Raw genomic sequence first — 19,740 nt, forward strand, 5'->3', positions numbered from 1 at the left:
TGTGATTGAGAAAGAAGTAGACTAAAAATGCCTGGCTCCTGACTTGAAAGGGGAAAAAATGTTTCTCTCTGTTAATTGCTTTCTTTGAGTGGTATAATTAATACAACTTTATTGCCTATCCTCAGAGTTGTAAAAAAATTGGCACCCAATTTGATATCAGGTTTGATAAGGAACTGCGGTAAAGGGAAAAAAATGTTTCTGTTTTTCTCTCTCCTTCTTTGAGTGCTATATTTTAATTAACACAACTTTATTGTTAAGAGTTGAGAGTTGAGAAAGAATTGGCTCCCAATTTGATGGCTTGATAATGAACTGCAGTTAGAACACGCTTGGATTTTCTGGATTTGGATGCAAGGAAAAATCCTATTACTTAAATGTGGAATAAAATATGTACCTTTCTTCCCCACACAAGCAATAGGAGAGAGTATGCTGAACTAAGCTACTGTCTACTCACATTAGTGGCTAGATTTTCATGGGTTCCCTATTACCTCTGGGGAAAATAAATAAATAAATTCCAATTATATAAATTTGCACAATGTGTATAATTTGTTTACAGTGTATATAAAAACATAATGGCATAAGAAGAGCCCCACTGGATCAGGCCAAAGGCCCATCTAGTCCAACTTCCTGTATCCCACAGTGGCTCACCAGATGCCTCATTGTACATATACAATGTCTGCACATGATTTACACATTGATCACCAGCATGTATCCCTCAAACTAGGGTAGGAGACAATGCATTGGCACAATGTCGCCTTTGACCTAATGCAAAAAGAAGGAAATAATTCCCAGTCACAATTTACATGAAATCATACAGACTTGGAAAAAAAATTTCCAAAAACAGTATTTTGTTTTGGCTCTACTTTTGGATAGTAGTTTAATACAATAACAGTGGGGGAAAGGCTATCAAGTACAAGAAGTTTCCAAGAGAGAACCATCTCTTTAGTATTCTTTAATTTATTCTTTAAACATGACTATGATAAACCACATATATATTACCTCAACATAAAACAAATCTGACTTCATTCATGTGGTTATGCCCTGACTCCCACAGGTGAAAAGAAATGTATGCAACCCTTCTCCCTGCTCATCACAGCAATCCTCGGAGCCCCAGAGAAGCTGCTTCTTCAGGGGTTCAGGGACTGCTGTGGTTGAGATGGATTCTCCCCTTCCCATTTAGGACTCCACAACTTATCCCAACTCACCCCCTAGGATCCCCAAACATGCAGAAGCAGCTGTGCTAAGACTAATGTTGATTTCTTCAAACTTTTTCTTTTAGCCACCAGAAAAGTATAATATTCCCTGACAGAATCTTGTTATGAGTCAAACAATATTTAGAAATGACACTGAAAGAGATTTATCAAAGTTCTCGCCCCCCCGGCCTGGATTAATATAAACTGTGAAACCAGTATCTCATCTTTCCCCCAGGGAGTCAAGAGGACAGTTTAACATAACTTTTTTCCGGCTTCAAACAATTACTGTCATCTTAATATAATAAAGTAATATAAAACTTGTGCTACACGTCTAGTCCAAAATTATCCACTGGCATTCTTAATGTTTCAGATCATTTAATTTAAATTCATTTTTTAAAAAGCCTGGAACCACAAAACATAACAAAATTGCGATGGCCCAAATCCAGGTACTGTAATTTTAGTTATGACTTTCCCATTAAAAACAGTAGGACTTCAGTCAGTTAGAACTAATTATTCTGTTCATTTCAAGGGACTTAGTCATGGTTCATTTTAGATGAATCCGGCCAACTCTTAAATCAGTGGCAGGAACTGCAGTTGTTTTTTCCCCCCTGAAGTGTTAATTTCATCTTAAAGTTTCATATTTCTATATCGAAAGAAAAGAGGACCAGGTTCAGTCAGAAATGCTTCAAGAATGGTTTATTAATTGAAATATGTACACCCCATGTAGCCTTGTATAAGCATCTCATTAAAGTCCCAAAATGTTTGGGCTCCCTTGTGGAGTTTCCACTATGCTAGTTCCTGAAGGCTGAATATTTATATAGAAAAACAGTTACTGTTTTTTACAAGTGTTTTACAAGTAGAGGGGACCAGTATGTATCCCAGTATGTATCTCCACTAACCTTGTTTGCTCCTGCCACCTGTTCACATGATCCTGGAAACGGTAAGAGACCCTACTGCTGAACACCATTTTGGTTTTTTAACATTCCTTATGTTCCTACTCAGATAGAAAGAATGTAATGCTTTTCCTTCTGCGCTCATCTGCATGGAAGGCCCAGAAGATGCCTGAGCGAGGGCAGGGTGATGACTCAGATGGAGGGCAGAAGCAATGCTTCCTTCCTTTCAAGATAGGAATGGAAGGAATATTGCAAAAAATAGCACCCAGGATTGGGAAGGGTGATTGCTCCAAGAACGAAGCGGGAAAATGAGTTTTCCATGTCTGTATTTTCTCCCAAATCACCAAAACACACACACTTGCACCTCTTTGTAACAATAACACCACAACAATAATTTAAAAATGAATGTCATGATAGAGTTGCAGCTATGTTTCACTGGAATCTTTGCAAACAGCACAATACGTTCACACCAACATTTCTGGGATCATAAACGTGATAAAATCACTGAGAACAACGAAGTAAAGATCCTTTGGGACTTCATATTCCAGATATACAGGGGACCCCCTATATCTGCAGTTTCAGTTGGTTGGCAACCTTCAGTCTCGAAAGACTATGGTATAAGCCTACAGCACCCGGTATTCCCAGGCGGTCTCCCATCCAAGTACTAACCAGGCCTGACCTGCTTAGCTTCCGAGATCAGACGAGATCGGGCATGTGTAGGGTAACAGTTGCTATCTCAGTTAACCTCGGATCAGGTTCACGTGTGTGCCCCCCATGTGTGCCCCTCCGGAGGGAGAAGCTTCTGAACCCAGCAAAAGCTGCGTGTGTCAGCCCACAACCTCTGCCAGGCTTAGAATAATTATAAGAGTTGAAAAAAAGTAGCTTCAGGACAAAACAGAAGTGATGTTTTTATGCCTTTAAAAAGTATTATGAGGGTCAGGGAAGCCTCGGAGGGCTCTGCTCCCCAAGCCTCTGAAGGGTAGGGGGAGGTGTCCCCTGTATTCGCCGAGTCACGTATCCATAACAGAACTTCTGCAGATACAGGGGCACACTTGTACATCTAGAACACAATACACCAGAAATAACAGTAGCTGACAAAAATAAAAATCAGGTTTGGATAACTGATATTGTAATCCCAGGTGGCAGTAGAATGGAAGATTAAGAACATTAGATGATCACAAGATATCAAGACCTAAGAGTAGATCTTGGGCGTTGCTGGGAGAAGAAGGTCAATATTGTGCCAATCGTCATTGGAGCCCTTGGAACACTGCCTAAAAGTCTGAAGAAACATCTCAACATTCTTGGCCTTGAGCAAATTACACCAGCTCAACTCCAGAAAACAGCATTGCTTGGAACAGCAAGAATCCTACAATATCTCCTGATTCCCAGTATCTTGGCTAGATCCTGAATTGCAGACTATAACCAGCCCAGCATAGGCTGTGATGAATTAGCTTAGATGGCTGTTATTCAAGAAAACAAGCCAAAATTTGGCTCAGGCTAATCGCGTAGCTCTTTATATACTGACCTTATTGTTTACCTCTATAAGATGAGAGTAGTGAGCTACTCTAGGAGAGATCTTTTCACTGTGATCAGTAAGGTGGTGTGGTTATGTTTTTTAATGATTTCACATGCGTTTGACTTTGATTAAATGACCATTCAGTTTATTGCTGTACAAGTGTCATGCACAATGATGCTACTATATTTAATATTGTTGCTGCTGCTACTATTACTACTACAACTGGGTGGCATCACGACTAGCATTTCCAACCTCAGAAGCTCCTGTCACAAAAGGAATCATCCTCCATGAATGGAAGGAGCACTCCACTTGTCTAAGCCATTTCTGACCAACGTTGCATATACGCAACAGGGACCAAATATGTACACCTGTGGGCTGGGCAGATATGGGTTAAGATCCCTTCTGCGAGCAGAACATTTCTTCAATTCATGGAGATAATTTTCACTTGCAGAGCGCACTCTCAGCAGTAGAAACACTAAGAAGGATGTCACCCAATTATTAGGTCCTACAGCAGGAGTCCGAAACCTCTGCAAAATTTAGCCTGTAAGCCTCTGACTTCTGATTATTCCTATCTACTGTAAGGTCTTATCTAGCTACTATCTACTGTAAGGTCTAAATTTATCTTGAACTTATTTCACTTGCTGTTGAATCCACATGGCCACAAAGGAGTAAATAAGTACTCCTTAAACAGATTTGGGCCATTGTTCTTAGAAAAGATGAATGCCAAGCTATACATTAACGTGAAGCAACAAATGTCTTTCAAAATTTTCTTTGAATAAACTAGGCTGTGTTTCTCACCATGGTAGTATGTCATCTTATGTAACAGACTGAAAATCTGGAATGACTTATAAATTTTAATTTGTTTTTGTAGGATGTGGTATGCGTTTGTTAGATATGCATAGCAATAGAATTACAGTATACTGACTGATGAACATGTGCAAATCATAAAATGAACTGTCATCTCAGTTCTCAGGATATGTTGTTCTATATATTTCATCATTAATTACTGGTAATAACTGAGAGTCTCACTAAAAATTATGATACTACTGGGGAAAGAACAAAAGTGCTTTTAGAAGAGATTACAGTTTAAATGCAACCATAAGGATTTTGAGGAGATTGCAATATGATTGCACTATGATGCAATATAATAAATAAATAAAATATAATAAATATAATATCATACTATATGATATTTGCTAGAGAGACCACTTATGTATCTGATTTAATTTAACATGGTATCTGATGTCAGTTTTCTGTGTTTCAGAATTCCAGTGCAGTCTCTCAAATTACAACCCCTCAATTAAATGGTTTAGATCAGTAATCTTCAACATTTTTGTGACATGACTCCAATAAATAGACTGCAGCCCCACTGCTGATCCTGTTCCTCCACCTACCCCCATTGCCGCCCCAATCCACTTGCCCTTGTTGCCGCCCAATCTGCCCCTTTCCCCCATCTCTTATGTCTTCACAACAATCATGTGAGGTAGTAGACTGAACATGGCCGGCTGTAGGAGCTGCAGGGCAAGATAGGAAGAGGAGGCCTTGCAGGATATCAAGAACTCAGTTTTGATAAGGCAATACCATTATTGGATTGGATCCAAGCCCTCTCTTGCACCAGCTTTGAACACAACCCCTCCCCAAAAGAGGCTTCAAGCATGACATAAGGTCACGACCCACAGACTGAAGAACACTGGTTTCGATTGTTGGTAATATTTTGATCATGTGTTAACAGTACACAATTTACCTACCAATTTATTGCATGATTCAAATGTCATTTGTGAATAACTGAGATGGTGGGTTAGGGAGTGGTGACTATGGTTCTGTGTGCAACTATCACAGCTGCAGTGGAATCAGACAGCTAACAAACCTCGTCCCAAGAGTTACCAGCTCACCAGTGCACCAGGAAGCAAGCTCCATGTCCTTATTGCTCTTCTCTTTTATACTACTGTACATTTGAAAGGAAGGAAAAGGGGAAGGAATGGGAGGAAGTGGAAGGTGAAATGCAAGCAAAGAGGTTAAGAGGCACCTCTACATTATCTCCCCACTGCACCTTTGGGGGAAGCATCTGATACCATAGATGTTTTAACTACAGGTGGTGCATCGATATCCACAAGATATCCATTCTCAGAACCCACCCACCCCCCAACAGATACTGAAAACCGCAGATAACCAAATCTGCAGTTTTGGCACTTTTAAACTCTCCAAAGGCTACTGGAGCTGCAACCAGAGCCTGCGATCTCTGCGGGCTTCAGAGTGAAGCCTGAAGGCAAAAAAGTGATTTCGGGTTCCCCTTGTTCTAATGCCTTTTAAGGCATTCTGAGGCCCGGGGAGGGCATCCCCAGAACTTATAATGCCTTAAAAGACACTAAAACATCACTTCCGATTTCCCGAGGGAAAATGGAAATTCCTTCTTTTTTTGTCTCCAGGCTTCATTCTGAAGCTTGCAGAGGTTGTGGGCGGATGTGCGTGGCCTCTGCAGGCTTCAGAAAGCCCTCCAGAGGTGACCAGAGCGCAGCTCCAATCACATTTGGGGCATTCAGGTTGAGCCAAGTCTGGCTGAATGCAGGGAACCCCTGTTGAGCCAGATCCACGGATATAAAATCAGCAGATAAACAGGCTCAACTTGTACAAAAAAAGAGCTGTAAGGGAGCACGCTGAGATCCAGTGATAAAATAGTAGTGGGGTATCAAGTACAGGCAGAAAATAGAAAAATATGCAAAGGAGAATTGCAGAAGAAGCTAGCTTTAAAAATATGTTGCAATAGTAAGCAGGAGGAGGGGTACAGAATATGAATAAACAATTTACAAGTCATATCACTGTTCTAAATAGCAAACAGCTTGTTCCATCTGAAAAGATTTGTATCTTCTACGACAATCATCTATATATTATTGTGAGAACATTTTAGTGGTCTTTCAGAGTTAACAGTCATTAATATAAAATCCAGTGGCTCGGATCTTAATGTCTGCAACTAGATTAAAAGACCAGCTTTCCCCCTTCTGTTTCCATTGCAGTACCCTTTGCACACTTCCCAAAATATGCTCTGAAAGGAGGCCTTCCAAAAGGTTCTGAGATTTTAGATGAGGGAGGGACCTAGTGAATCAATCAGTGAAAATCAAGGAAAGAAATAAACACTTTGCATGAATCAAAAGAAAATTTTTTGAGGCTGAGGTTTTTTACTAAACAAAAGAATCTGAATGAGGAGAACAGAATCAGTAGAATGAATAATTAGAATAGTGGTACATACAAAATTACAGTGCAGTGTGAAATGAGCGAAAAGAGAGAAATTATTCACTCTGTCAGAATAGTGGGAGACGGAATTGGGAATCACCCACTGAAACTGATTGCCAATATGTTCAGGATCAAGAAAAACTATTTATTCAAATAAAGCGCAAATAACCTTGGTATTTGTTACTGCAGACACAGTGGTGATCACGAATGGATTACCTTTGAAAGGATCAGACAAGGCTGGTCAGGGCCAGCCCATCCACGATGCAGCCTGAAACACTCATATCAAGCAGCAACTTGGAAGTTGGTAAACTGATGAGAGCTGCCACATGCTCACTGCTGCCCCCTCTGGCCTGCTGGTGGTAGAGCTGCTCCAATCAGCTCTCCGATCCTCTTCCTGATTGCTGAAAGGAAGTGGGAATAGGGTTGCAGCAGCAGTAGCCTTCTTCATCTGCAATTTTCTGGTTAGTTTCCTATAAGCCTACCCTAAAACTGCCTTTTCCTGTTCACACAGGAGCAAACATTTTTCTCGACTGAGCTAGATTAGTATAAAACATGTATTTAGTGCAATTGTTTTGATTCTTGGAGTATCCCACCTGTCCTAAAGATTAAGAGGCCTTCTTCAATCCCCATCTGCTTGCAATTTCTATTAACATCTTTATTAAAATGTTCAAGAGAAGCCTCCTGTTTTTTCTGCTAGCTTGCTTGTATGCAGTGGGCTTGCTTCCTGATATGATTTTCAATGAAAACATAGTTGTATTCAGTTTGGCTATTTACTATTATAAGGAACAAGCATGGCCTGTGCAGCAAAATGTTGCATTTCTCCAACTGTAATGCTCACTTGGCTCAGGCAGGGCAATTCCCTCTTCCTCCTCCTTCCCTGCCATGCTGCTGTAGCCTTTTTCCATCAGACACCTCCAGCATTCTAGCACCCTAAAATGTCTCTCCTTCACCATTGCTGCTGTACCAAATAGGCCCCCCTCCTCTCTCTGCCTGTATTTTCTAAGAACTGATGTGCATCAACACAATGGAGCATTTATATGGGCAGGAGGTCTGTTCTAGAGGGTAGAGCCTCTGTTAGCCAGAAGATAACATCAGAAGGTCGCCAGTTAGAGGACACTGGCAGCTCCCTGAATGGCTGAGAATGAGAGCTTGAAGCAGCTGACAAGCCCAGCTGAGTGATTCCACCTGCTCTTGGTGTGAGCAAGAATCGTCTTGGCTGCCCTCCATGTGAGAGATGGAGCTGCTTGTCAGTCTGCCTGGGAGAACTGGAGACCAGAAGTGAGACCAAACCAGGAAGATCCATTCTGAAATGTTGGTTCTTGAGAGAGAGAATCTCTGTGTTTGTAAAAATCCTCTTGAGGGATTTAGAAATGCCTGCCTATGTAAACCGCCTTGAATAAAGTCAGAGGAGTAATCCGATGACCAGAAAGGCTGTATATAAATACCTTATTATTATTATTATTATTATTATTATTATTATTATTATTATTATTATTATTATATGTCAGAGGATTGGAAGCAGGTTATCACAGTAAAACCCGCCATAAATAGAGCTGTTAATTCAGCCGTTGGCAAGGCTTTCTGTTATCTCCTCAATACTTTCCAGAGGATATTAGCCCTACCCTTCATTTAAGTTGGCAGCACGGTTATTTCACCTTTAAAAAAAAAAAAAATATTATTGCACCTGCTGCTCACTTCCGATAACAGTGCAGTCCAGGCTTTGATTCGTGGTAATACTTTAAAAAAACAAAGCAAAGGAAGGCATCTGTTTCAATAGGCTGATAGAGTTTTTCCCAATACATTTTCATAGCAATGTGGATTTTCACCAGCAGTGTGGACATCCCATTGTTTGCAAGTGTGGGAATTAGGTGCGTAACAGCCCAGGTTTGGAGAGAAGGAGAAAGAGGAAGAGAAGACAAAGTTCCATAGATAAATCTTTGTTGCTGTAGTTTTCCATTAACCTGATAAATGTCAGTCCAGCATTTATGGAACAGAAAGTCCAGTGGGGTTTGACTTGAGTTGAGTTGCTGAGTCACCACCCCCTGTGACTCAACTAAAAAACGAGTCCTAACGGGGACACTTTCTGAGTTACCCTTTGGTGACTCTCATGGAGTTGAGTTGCCCCCCCCTTTAAAAAGCCAGCTGCAGAAAAAACAGGGCTGCTGCTGAGGGGTGTGTGTGTGTGTGTTTCAGAGTTTTCTTTGAACGCTCCCCTGATGTCCCGGCTCATCTGTAAACAGTGAGGGAAGGGTGGGAGGGACTGCAAGAGAGCTGGAACAGAAGCGGTAAGAGAGAGGAGGGTTACGTGCAGCAGCTGCGAGGCTTACCAGGACAATTCGATCCTTGGCAGCTCTACTCAGAAGTAGTCCCATTGCAGCCGGTCATTTAATGAAGCTTCACCCTCCCCACCAGCCATGTGGTGGAAAGCTTAATCACTATGAACTGCCTCCCCCTAGGCTTCCACACATCCTTTTCCCCCTCCCCCATAAGGCAAGAACTCCCTTGGGCTCCTCCTCTTCCTCAGTCTCAATACCAGACTGCTCATCCTGCATCCAGGATAATCTATTCCTTCCTTCCTAACACAGATGAGCAAAACAGCTTTCTCCCACCTCCCCCATCCTGCTTGGATGCATTAACTCTTCCCTGCCTTGTGGCTGGCTCTCCCTGCTGCTCGCCCAGTTGGAATGCTGGCCCCACAAGGTTTTCACGCCGCAAAAACAGTAAGCAGGCACACCCATGCACAGGCAGACTTGAGTCAGCACGTGTGGGGACACCTACCGAATCAGGGGCGCCCGGACTCAAGCCTTTTTCAAAGTCTTCCACACGCGCGACTTATGAGTCACCCAAAATCATGCATTTTCATGACTCGAGTCTAAATCATTGACTTGAGTTCCCAACCCTGGTAAACGTATAGCCGCAACTTCTTGTAGCTTGAATGGCAAAAGAAGTGCAAAGAAAGTTTTGTTTTCTTTTCCCTTTGCTGAAGTACAGGGGTGCCCAAATCCCGGCCCGGGGGCCACTTGCGGCCCTCAGGGACTCCCCACCTGGCCCTCTGGGAGCCCCCATTCTCCAATGAGCCTCTGGCCCTCCAGAGACTTGCTGGAGCCTGTGCTGGCCCAATGCAACTGCTGTCACCATAAGGATGACTGTATGACCTCTTACCTGAGCTGTGGGACGAGGGCTCCCTCCACTACTTGCTATTTCACATCTGTGATGCAGCAGTGGCAGCGAACGAAAGGCTGGCCTTGGTTTGTACATGGCCTTTTATAAGCCTTGAATTACTGCATGACCTTCATTCATTCATATAAGTTCCATCTCTAATAAATTGATTTATGTAAATTTATTCAAATTTTAAATGTAAATTAATTCTTTCTCCTCCCCCCCCCCCCGCCCTCGACACTGTGTCAGAGAGATGATGTGGCCTTCCTGCCAAAATGTTTGGGCATCCCTGCTGTAGTATGTTTGACCCACATTAAGGAAAACAACATTAAGTGATGATATGGGTGATAGTTGTGAGATAAGCACTTTCAAAGCCCTCTGTAATTCAAGCACAAGCTAAAGGAAATAAGGGCTCAAAGGCGGGGGGGAAAACCCAGTAGGTCACCGATAGCTTTGTCAATAGATCTGTAGGTTACATAAGAAGCTGTCATATGCCATTGGGCAATCTAGCTCTGTATTGTCTCCATCGACTAGTGTTGGCGCTCCCAAGTTTCCAGTGGGTATTTCTCAGCCTACTTGGAGATGTCATCAATGGAACCTGGGACTTCATGGATGCAAAGCAGTTGCTAGTGGTGTGTGTTAATAGAGGGTGCAACATAACACAAGGAGCTAAATGGGTTTTGCTTTCAGGTCAGCAGCTGGATGTAAGAGATGGGCCCTATTCAAAGGCAAAAGTACCCTTGCTGAATCTAGCTATGTTAGAACCTTTCGCATCCCATAATGCTTCATGTGGGGAAAAGCACCTGTATAAAGAAGCCATGGTCGGGAAGAACCACGGATGAGTCAGTTGTGCTAATAATAGATGGGCAAAAGAAGTACTGAAGACATTTATCAAGGGGAAGAGAACAGTTGGTGCAATTTTAGAGTGCTTATGATGTTTGAGGAGACATGAATATCATGTCAAATTAAAGAATGGAGCACATAACACTCTTGCTGAAATATAAGTTCCCAACTTCTTAAGAAGTTCACAGAAGTTTAAGTAAAGCACAGACTGGTCCCCATCTAACCACTGGCTGAGATGAAGGTGGAGCTTACAATAATACACTCAACCTACTGCATAATCATCTTTCCGTCCCCAACTATCAAATTCTTCCCAAATAAAGGCAAACATTTTTATCATATCTTCCTTCAATGATTAATGTTAAGTTAGCACACTTGGTATAGTGGCAGGCAGTCACCCCTTCAGACCTAGAGCTACTTAGCAGCAGCTGTGTCATGGGCCCACAGACCACTTCCATGGACCAATGTATATGGAGGTAAATTCATAAGTAGTCACTTGGGCAGGATAGTTGGACCAAACTGACTCCTGATTTGGGAGCCAGAGACTATGCATGGACCCATGCTTTGCCCCATTGCGCCACTAACAAATGTTCCCTTACCTTGATGAGGCCTCCGGAGCCCAAAACCCCCCCATGGGATGCAATGCATGCTCAGTTGGTGCTGCTGCATTGGCCAGGAGGCGTTAGCTAGGATTAGGATGTATGACTCCTACAACCCAATTCTTTGAGCCAACACGCTCGTGTTCCAACAGTGGAATGTGCTTTCTGGCAGCCGTGAAAAGGACTCCAGAAGAGCACAGAGACTGCAGAAGCCCAACTGTGCAGCAGCAGGAAGAGAAGGCTCATTGACTTAGGTGAGTCAACAGGGTGGGCGTAATAGGGGATTGGGCATAAAGTGGGATGGAAATGTGTTGAAGGCGGAAGGGGGTGGTACCTGGCTCAGGCAACCTTTGCTGGGTCTTTTGCTGCTGTCCCCTCCAGAGGCAGCCAACATGACCCCTTTGTCTCCTCAGACTTGCACCAGCTAAAATATTTTCCCTTTCCCCTTCCAAGCTTATCAGTTGCCCCCCCTCCACCACAGCATGCACAGCTCATTTTGGAAGGGCCTAGGAGGGGGGGGGGTAAAGGGGGATAATTTGTACCTGGGCCCAGGGTCAGAAAGGGGGCCCAGGAGCCAAAGGAGGGGGGCCCAGAAATTTCCTAGGATCTGACATTTTCCAATCTCACCCAGACTCACTACCCACATGGGATGCTGGGGGCATTACCATGGCAGCAACTACTGTCACAAGCCATACACACCAAGCCCAGGAATGCACACATTCTTTAGCAGTGTCACGTCTGGGAAGAAACAGACCTGTTCCAGTAGCTCTTTGGTTTGTGGATCTGCTTACCATGAAGGAGTGTAGAGGAGTTCGGTGACGAAGCTGCTACAGAAACCAGTTTTGGGGTACACATGACACTTTCCAGTCTAAAGTGAGCCTAACACAATGATACTAATCTCCTGCAATGATTTTCTATATTTGAAATGTTTTTGAGAGACTTAGGAGTGTGTTTGGTTGTCTGTATTACTGTATCTAGCTGCCAGCGCCGGTCAGGCAGGTAGACCTGACCTCTGCATTGGGAAGGCTGGTAGACCAGGGCTCCAAAGACTATTCCAGCTGTTGCCAGTTTCCCTCTGTCTGTGTTGCCCTCATTCTGCCCACCCCATTCTGCCCCCTCTCTATTTCACTCCCTCCCCCTTTGGGAAGGAGCCCAAAGGAAACTTTGTACCCCCTGATAAAATTCCTCTCAGAGGCCCTGCATTTTGGTGCGGCTGCATACTATGGCGGGGAAAAACCATAGGATCGGGCTCTTAGTTACAGTTTCATGACACAGTCCATCAGTATCTGTGTTACATGTATTCAACGGTGTGAGTCATTCTCTCTCTAGGAGAGAGTTCTCTGGGTTTTCAGGAACCCAGCCCTGGCACTGCATTATAACACAGAAGCCAGCATCACCTAGGGGACGCCAAACTCTCTGAAGCTGCACCACAAAGATGAAACAATTGAATCTGGACAATTTGATGCAGTTGTGTAATAATAATTACATGTTTTGGTCAAAGCCATTAAGAAAAATTTGGATGTAATTATGTTGGGTGCGTTGGATTTTCAAACCACAACGTTTCTGCTGATTTTTTTAAGTGTTCTTTACATGGCATGAGAGAGTAATTACACAGTATTATATAAATTAGTCATTTACTCAAACCCAGTTTTGTATGAAAGCTATTTTTGAACTCATGCAAATGCAAGGTTGTTTCTAGTAGCAAATGGCAAGTGCTATCCTTGACTCACAGATTTGCCACGTAGGTGCATCTCTCATATTACTTTCCATGGGCATCTTTGGTGAGGAAGGTAAGACCAGAATCCAACCACTGCACTGTCAGAGCCCACACTAAGTCCAGTGGGAGGGGGGAAAGAGTAAAAATATCAGACAGTAAAAATATTACCTCTAGGTAGGGCTTCTGGCTGCCTATTGGTTCTTCTCAGATCTACACAAGTTAGCTTGCAGAGAAAGGGGACAGGATGGCTGGGAGAGAAGGTATAGGATTGCTGCCGCTGTGACCCAGTCCTCCCTTCCTGGACCACCCTGATCTCCTCCCTCCCTGCTCCCATACACTTGTGCATATCATACCCCCGCCGCTGACTTACCAGGGCTGGCATAGCCCATGCTCTACGGCACATGACACTATCAACACTTTGCACCCGTGATTCTAATGGCCCAGCAGCAGTGCAATATTTGCACAATCACAAGGCCTTTTGTGACAACTGAACTGAAGTCTGCTGTTGTAAAAAGCCCATCGGATGGGGCTGTTAGAACTTATAGAACACAGTGGGACTTCATAGGGCTCCAGCACTGCAACAACGGCAAAGGGCGTTATGCCGGTAGAACACGCGTTGCACTGGCATCATGCATTCATTATGGGCCATTAGAGCACAATCCTATACATGTCTACTCAGAAATAACACAGTGGGGCTTACTTCTGAGTAGACACATATAGGATTGTGGTGGCCCAATCCTGAGTGCATTATGCTAGTTCAGGAGTGCTCAAACCCTGGCCCGGGGGCCACTTGTGACCCTTGGGGGCTCCCAATCAGGCCCTCGGGCAGCCCCCAGTCTCCAATGAGCCTCTGGCCGTCTGGAGACTTGCTGGAGCCCGTGCTGGCCCAACGCAACTGCTCTCAGCATAAGGACAACTGTTCGATTTCTCAACTGAGCTGTGGCAGGAGGGCTCCCTCCGCTACTTGCTGTTTCACATCTGTGTTCCAGCAGTGGCAGTGAAGGAAAGGCTGGCCTTGCTTTGTGCAAGGCCTTTTATAGGCCTTGAGCTACTGCAAGACCTTCATTCATTCATATGTTCCATCTCTTAAAAATGCATTTATGTAAGTTTATTCAAATTTTAAATGTAAATTAATTCTTTTTTCCCTGGCCCCCAACACAGTGTCAGAGAGATGAAGTGGCCCTCCTGCCAAAATGTTTGGACACCCCTGTGCTAGTTCAACACACATTCCACCGGCATCACGCCCTTTGTGGCTGTTGCAAACATGACAGTGCTAGAGCATGTGGCCTGGTTGCACCTGTAAGCATTGACCAGGCAAGTCCATGCCAAAATGAACCAAGAACGCCCACCGCTGCAGGTAAGGTCATGCTGGGCTTGGGAGAGAGTCAGGGAGGGGTGGAATGGGAGCAGTGGGGAGGAAATGGAGAAGGTGAGGGGCAGATCAGGCCCAGAAAGGGGCAAGTTTGGCAGTACTGGTACCCGCTGAATCCTAACCACCTTCCAGGGTCTGATCCACCTACACGGGTCAATATGGATTTGTGCCAGCAATATTGCTGGTGCAGGTTCAAGTTGACCCCTAGCAGCAGCCGAGACTTACCGCAGGCAGGAAAACAAATGTTCCCTTATCCCAAAGAGGACTCAACATGCTGAACCCCCCCCCCCCCATGGGATACAGCACTGGTGCCACTGAATCACCACGCAGGGAGTTACTTGGGCTGCCCATTAGGTAGGGTGATTCCTACCTCTTAACTCAAAGTCACAATGATGACTGCTGTTAGTTCAGATCACTGGGAATGAGAATAAAACAAATTCCTTGTTACTGAAATCTGTTCTACTTGGGGCAGGACCAAAATAGTAGCTCATGGCACTCATTTGGGCTCAGAAGGATGGCTTTGAGGGTGGCATCCTTCTTCCTGTTTCTTGTTGCTCTGAGTTCTAGCCTTTTGAAAGAGAGAGCGATTATTGCTTCAAATATTTATGATGGGTGCAAATCAAGGAAATATGACTTGTGTTTCCAGTATTCACGCATATTGTTAACATTCAAAGTGACAACTCACCCACAGTAGCTGCATAGAATTGTGTGTGCAACTATCACACTTGCGAGGGGAGGATATTCCAGATCCCACTTTGAATTTTAATGATATGCTCACATACAGGAAGCGCAATTCAGTAATGCTTCCAGTTCTAGCATATACCATTAATGTCTGAAGCAAGTCTGAGAGACGAAATAACTGAATTCTGTCCGTTTGGAGGCCCTTTCAAAGGTGGAAATGCATGTAACCAAAACTGTATGCAGTCATTTAACTACCAGTTGTATTTAATCACATTATGATGCTTCCTGATTTGAAACCTATTTCCTACTTACTTCCTAGCTTTCCACTTACTGCAACTGCTTTTTGTGGCTAGCTTCAAAGTAACTACTCAGAGCTTTCTATATTGCCTTTCTTGATCCACTAGCATAGGACCATCTCCAATGCTTTTCCAGTTGCTGAAACACAAAAACAGCTTTAAGATCTCAGCCATTGTATCAGTAGTACATGCTAGTTCTGAATTTAGCTGATATACAAGGGACGGTACAAGAAAAGCTGAGTTATTCCATTATTTATAGAATGTTTTTAATTCAGCACTTCCTGTTTATTATCAGAGACAAATATATATGTAACCTGACTGTCACCATGCCAAGTTTTAAGCAAAGTTTGGGATTTAAGTGTGGAACGACTTCTTTATTATAAGAAAATATAGGAACCACAATAATATTAGTGCAAGTTAGACCACTGTTAGCCAGTTCCCTCCTATATTTCTTATTTATTTTTGCAGGAACTGCTCCCCCCGCCCCCACCCCCACCAATCCTTCCATTCTTCCATGAACTGAAATGGAAACATGGAATTTCATGCCCAGCACATGCATGTATCAAATGTAGTGAGGAGCTGGTTTTTTTTAAGGACTGTACTACTGCATTTTAAATTTTCCATTATCATTCAGCTGCACTAGCACTAGCACCAAAGGGCACCTAAGGAATCATAAGTTGCAAATATTCTGAAGTTCTGTGTTCAGACAGTTGTATATTCCTGCACAACAATCTGTCCCAAGTTTTTAAGCTGTGAACTTCTTTGCGCAGATTTTAATTTGACAAAGTGGAATATCAATGTATTAAATAAATATACTGGTCCAAAATACTACACTCTTAAAAATTAAAAAAATCTACTATATAACAGTCAAGATATTCCATGTCACTTGGTCAAGTCAAACTATTTCACTTCTGTGCCGCAGTACCCACTGTAAAAATTTTAAATTCTTTGATATTGCCTTCACTGATCAGCTTCATGTCAACAGAAAGTAACACAAGTAATATGTTATGGCATACGTAATATTCTTGATGTACTATGCAGTCACTTATACAGATATTTAGGACATAGTCCTTTATACTATTTCAATATACTAAGTCATATAAATATATACTATTTACTAGATACTATGTATATATTTATACTATATACATTATACTATGTATACGTTATACTATGTCAATAAATATATAGGTACAGCATATTTTCACGAGCACACAAACCATTACTGTTGCAGAGTAGACAAATAAATAAACTTGAGGAAATCTAAGTAGGATCAGCTTCCTAATATTGTAGGTACATATAAACAAACCACTGGTCCTATGCAATTAGATATGGCGATTGCTTTCAATGAACCTACCTAAGGCTGCAATTCTATACACAGTTATCTGGAAATAAGTTCCACAGAACTCAGTGGGACTTCTGTGTAGACATGCATAGGATTGCACTGTAAGCCCATTGTCAGCAGTGGGTTTAAGAATGCCTAACTTTGCACTGGATTGCTCACAACATACATTTAGCAGCCACCTGTGACAACAACCCTCCAGTTCACATGAGAAAATAATCATCACATTATATGTTCCTTCTCTTTCTTTGAGGTCCTGTGTAATTATGATTTTTCAGTGGCTGAAGCATTAATGTGGCACCTTTCCCTTTGAGAACATGTTGTGATATCACAGGTTTTCAAACACCACTCCGTCACCTAAGGAATTCCAGAAAGGAGAAATGCCCATCTCACTCAGAATTCAAAGAGTAGCAGTCTTTCAGAATGGCAGTTGTACTCATTTCATACATGCTTTCAAAGAAGACCACATTGTACAAGGGATTAGATATGGGACCCTCAATTTCGATTGGGGCTTGGGGATTTTGTTCGTCTGTCAATGAAACTCAGGCAAGATCTAAGCATTTGAAAAATAGCTGTTGAACAAATGGTATTTTCTAAAACATTTATAGTCTCAAACAAATGCAGAGGTCAAATGTGGGGCTGCGTAATGAATGTACCTTCAAAGAAGCTTATATCCGTGTGCACAAGCATCAAACTGTATGCAGTATGCTTTCATTTTAAAAGAATTTTCATCAACAATGAAACTATTATTAGCAGTGCTTTGATATTTACTGCGTGATGTCGGCTCCCTGTGTATCTAATTTGCTTAATGTTGTTTACTTTACACCTTTGAAGGCTGACTGCATAAATTCTTGGAAAAATATATGCTCTCCTGGAACTAAAGACACAGTTCATCTTATAATAATATTTACTGATGTGTGCCTTGATCCAGTGCCCTATGTGGGGCTCTTCTGTTCATTTAAATTGACTGGACTGCTCAATGCATACAAAGGAAAGTTCATATGGAATGGACTCCTCTATTGGAATGCATATGGAAACTTCTGCAGCCAAATTGTTGTCTGTCCGTCAGATCCCCTGTGCCCACAAGAAATCACTGGTGATTAGGGCTCAACACTACAACCCCACATCCAGGTGCATGCACATAAGACACATTTGTTTGCATAGGACTTAAGCTGCATCATTGGATGAAGGCTTTCAGAGCATTCCTAAACGTATTTACTCAAAAGAAAATCCCACTGAGTAGAACTTTGCAGCACAAACCCTTTTGAGTCATCCTTCGCTTGATCTTGTCTGATCTCAGAAGCTAAGCAGGGTCAGGCCTGGTTAGTACTTGGATGGGAGACTGCCTGGGAATACTGGGTGCTGTAGGCTTATACCATAGTCTTTTGAGACTGAAGGTTTCCAACCATTTTTCCTTCCAGTGTTCAGAACAGATCAGCCAGTTTGACCTAGTGGAGGGGTATCAAACATAAGGCTCGCAGGTCGAATGCGGCTCCTGAAAGCAATTTATCTGGCTCCCATTATAACTGGGCATTCCCAGTTTGATAATTGGACTCTCTCATATTTTGAAGATTGCACATTTTCTCTTCTGTTCTTTGCAGCTAATAAGTTTCTATGTGAGAACAAAGTGCTTCTTTCTAGCTATCATCTGCTTAATGACATCACTTTCTGCTTAATGATGTCACTTCTGGCTCTCAGCAGGCACCATGAATGCTAACTGTGACCCTCTGTATGAAATGAGTTTGACACCATTGAACAAGTGAGTAGACATTTGCAATTGGATGTAGAAAGTTCATATTCAAATGCCTGCTTAGCTACGAAGATGATGGAGGGGTCTCAGAAAAATCTGCTGTCACAGCATAGCTCAATCTCCCTCTTTGAATTCCTTGTAAGAATGAGATATAAATGTAATAAAAAGCCTTTAAAAAAAAGTCTCTTCTTTCCATGGGGAACTAATTCCTTGTGGACTTTTTTCCAGGTTTGGGTGATCCAAAGAAAGAGGGGAAGAAGGCATCTGTCTACACCGGCCTCCTTCACACAGATACCCAACAGTGTGGGAACTGCTTCCCCACCATCCACGCTGTCCCAAACTGCTAGTGATTGTGTGTTTAAAAAATGCAGTCATACGGGCAGGACAAATTATGTGGATCTTTCCCAACTGATCAGCCCTTTCTTCTTAGCAGTGCCAATGGGGTAGCAAAGACCTACATAATTAGCCCACCCACATGATTGTGATGTGGTTGCCAACCTTCAGTCTCAAAAGACTATGGTATAAGCCTACAGCACCTAGTATTCCCCGGCGGTCTCCCACCCAAGTACTAACCAGGCCTGACCCTGCTTAGCTTCCAAGATCAGATGAGATCAGGCATGTGCAGGGTATACTCTCCAATGGCATGAGGCCTCATCACAGGGAAGCAGTTCCTGTACCAAACTTGGAGGAAGGGGCATGTGCCACATCGAGGAAGTGGTCAAAGGACCACTTACAGCTAGCTACAGAGAACACGAGATAACACAGTGCGTTGGAGACTGAAAATAATAGTCTTTCTAGCTTAAACTCATTGAAGCACAAGTATGGATTTAGTACCGATAGTCACAGGGGTAGAAAACAGGTGAAATAAGTTTTAAAATCATGTGTTAGGCGGATTCCGTTTAGGGGATAAGATAGACCCCATAATTCTTCCCATTGACCCTTGTATCCAGTTATCCATAATCTTCCATTTCCACACACACAATCATAAAAGCTCCAGAGTGTAGTTAAGATTATATTCTTTGCTCACAATAATATTCTATGGGGGAGCAAGAGCATTGCCCATACGAGTGAATTATGCTTGTGGGTGTTTGATAGACCACAATCTATGGCAGCATTTCATAAATAACATGAACTCTTGTCTCCTTGTAAATGTTTCT

General features: G+C 42.8%; 1 pseudogene; it reads right to left on the reverse strand.

Annotated features, from left to right (window-relative positions):
• Positions 1 to 19,107: 19,107 nt before the first annotated feature.
• Positions 19,108 to 19,226, reverse strand: LOC136637662 (5S ribosomal RNA; annotated as a pseudogene).
• Positions 19,227 to 19,740: the final 514 nt, after the last annotated feature.

This window comes from Tiliqua scincoides, chromosome 1 (assembly GCF_035046505.1).
Source record: "Tiliqua scincoides isolate rTilSci1 chromosome 1, rTilSci1.hap2, whole genome shotgun sequence".
In the NCBI taxonomy this organism is placed as follows: Eukaryota; Metazoa; Chordata; class Lepidosauria; order Squamata; family Scincidae; genus Tiliqua; species Tiliqua scincoides.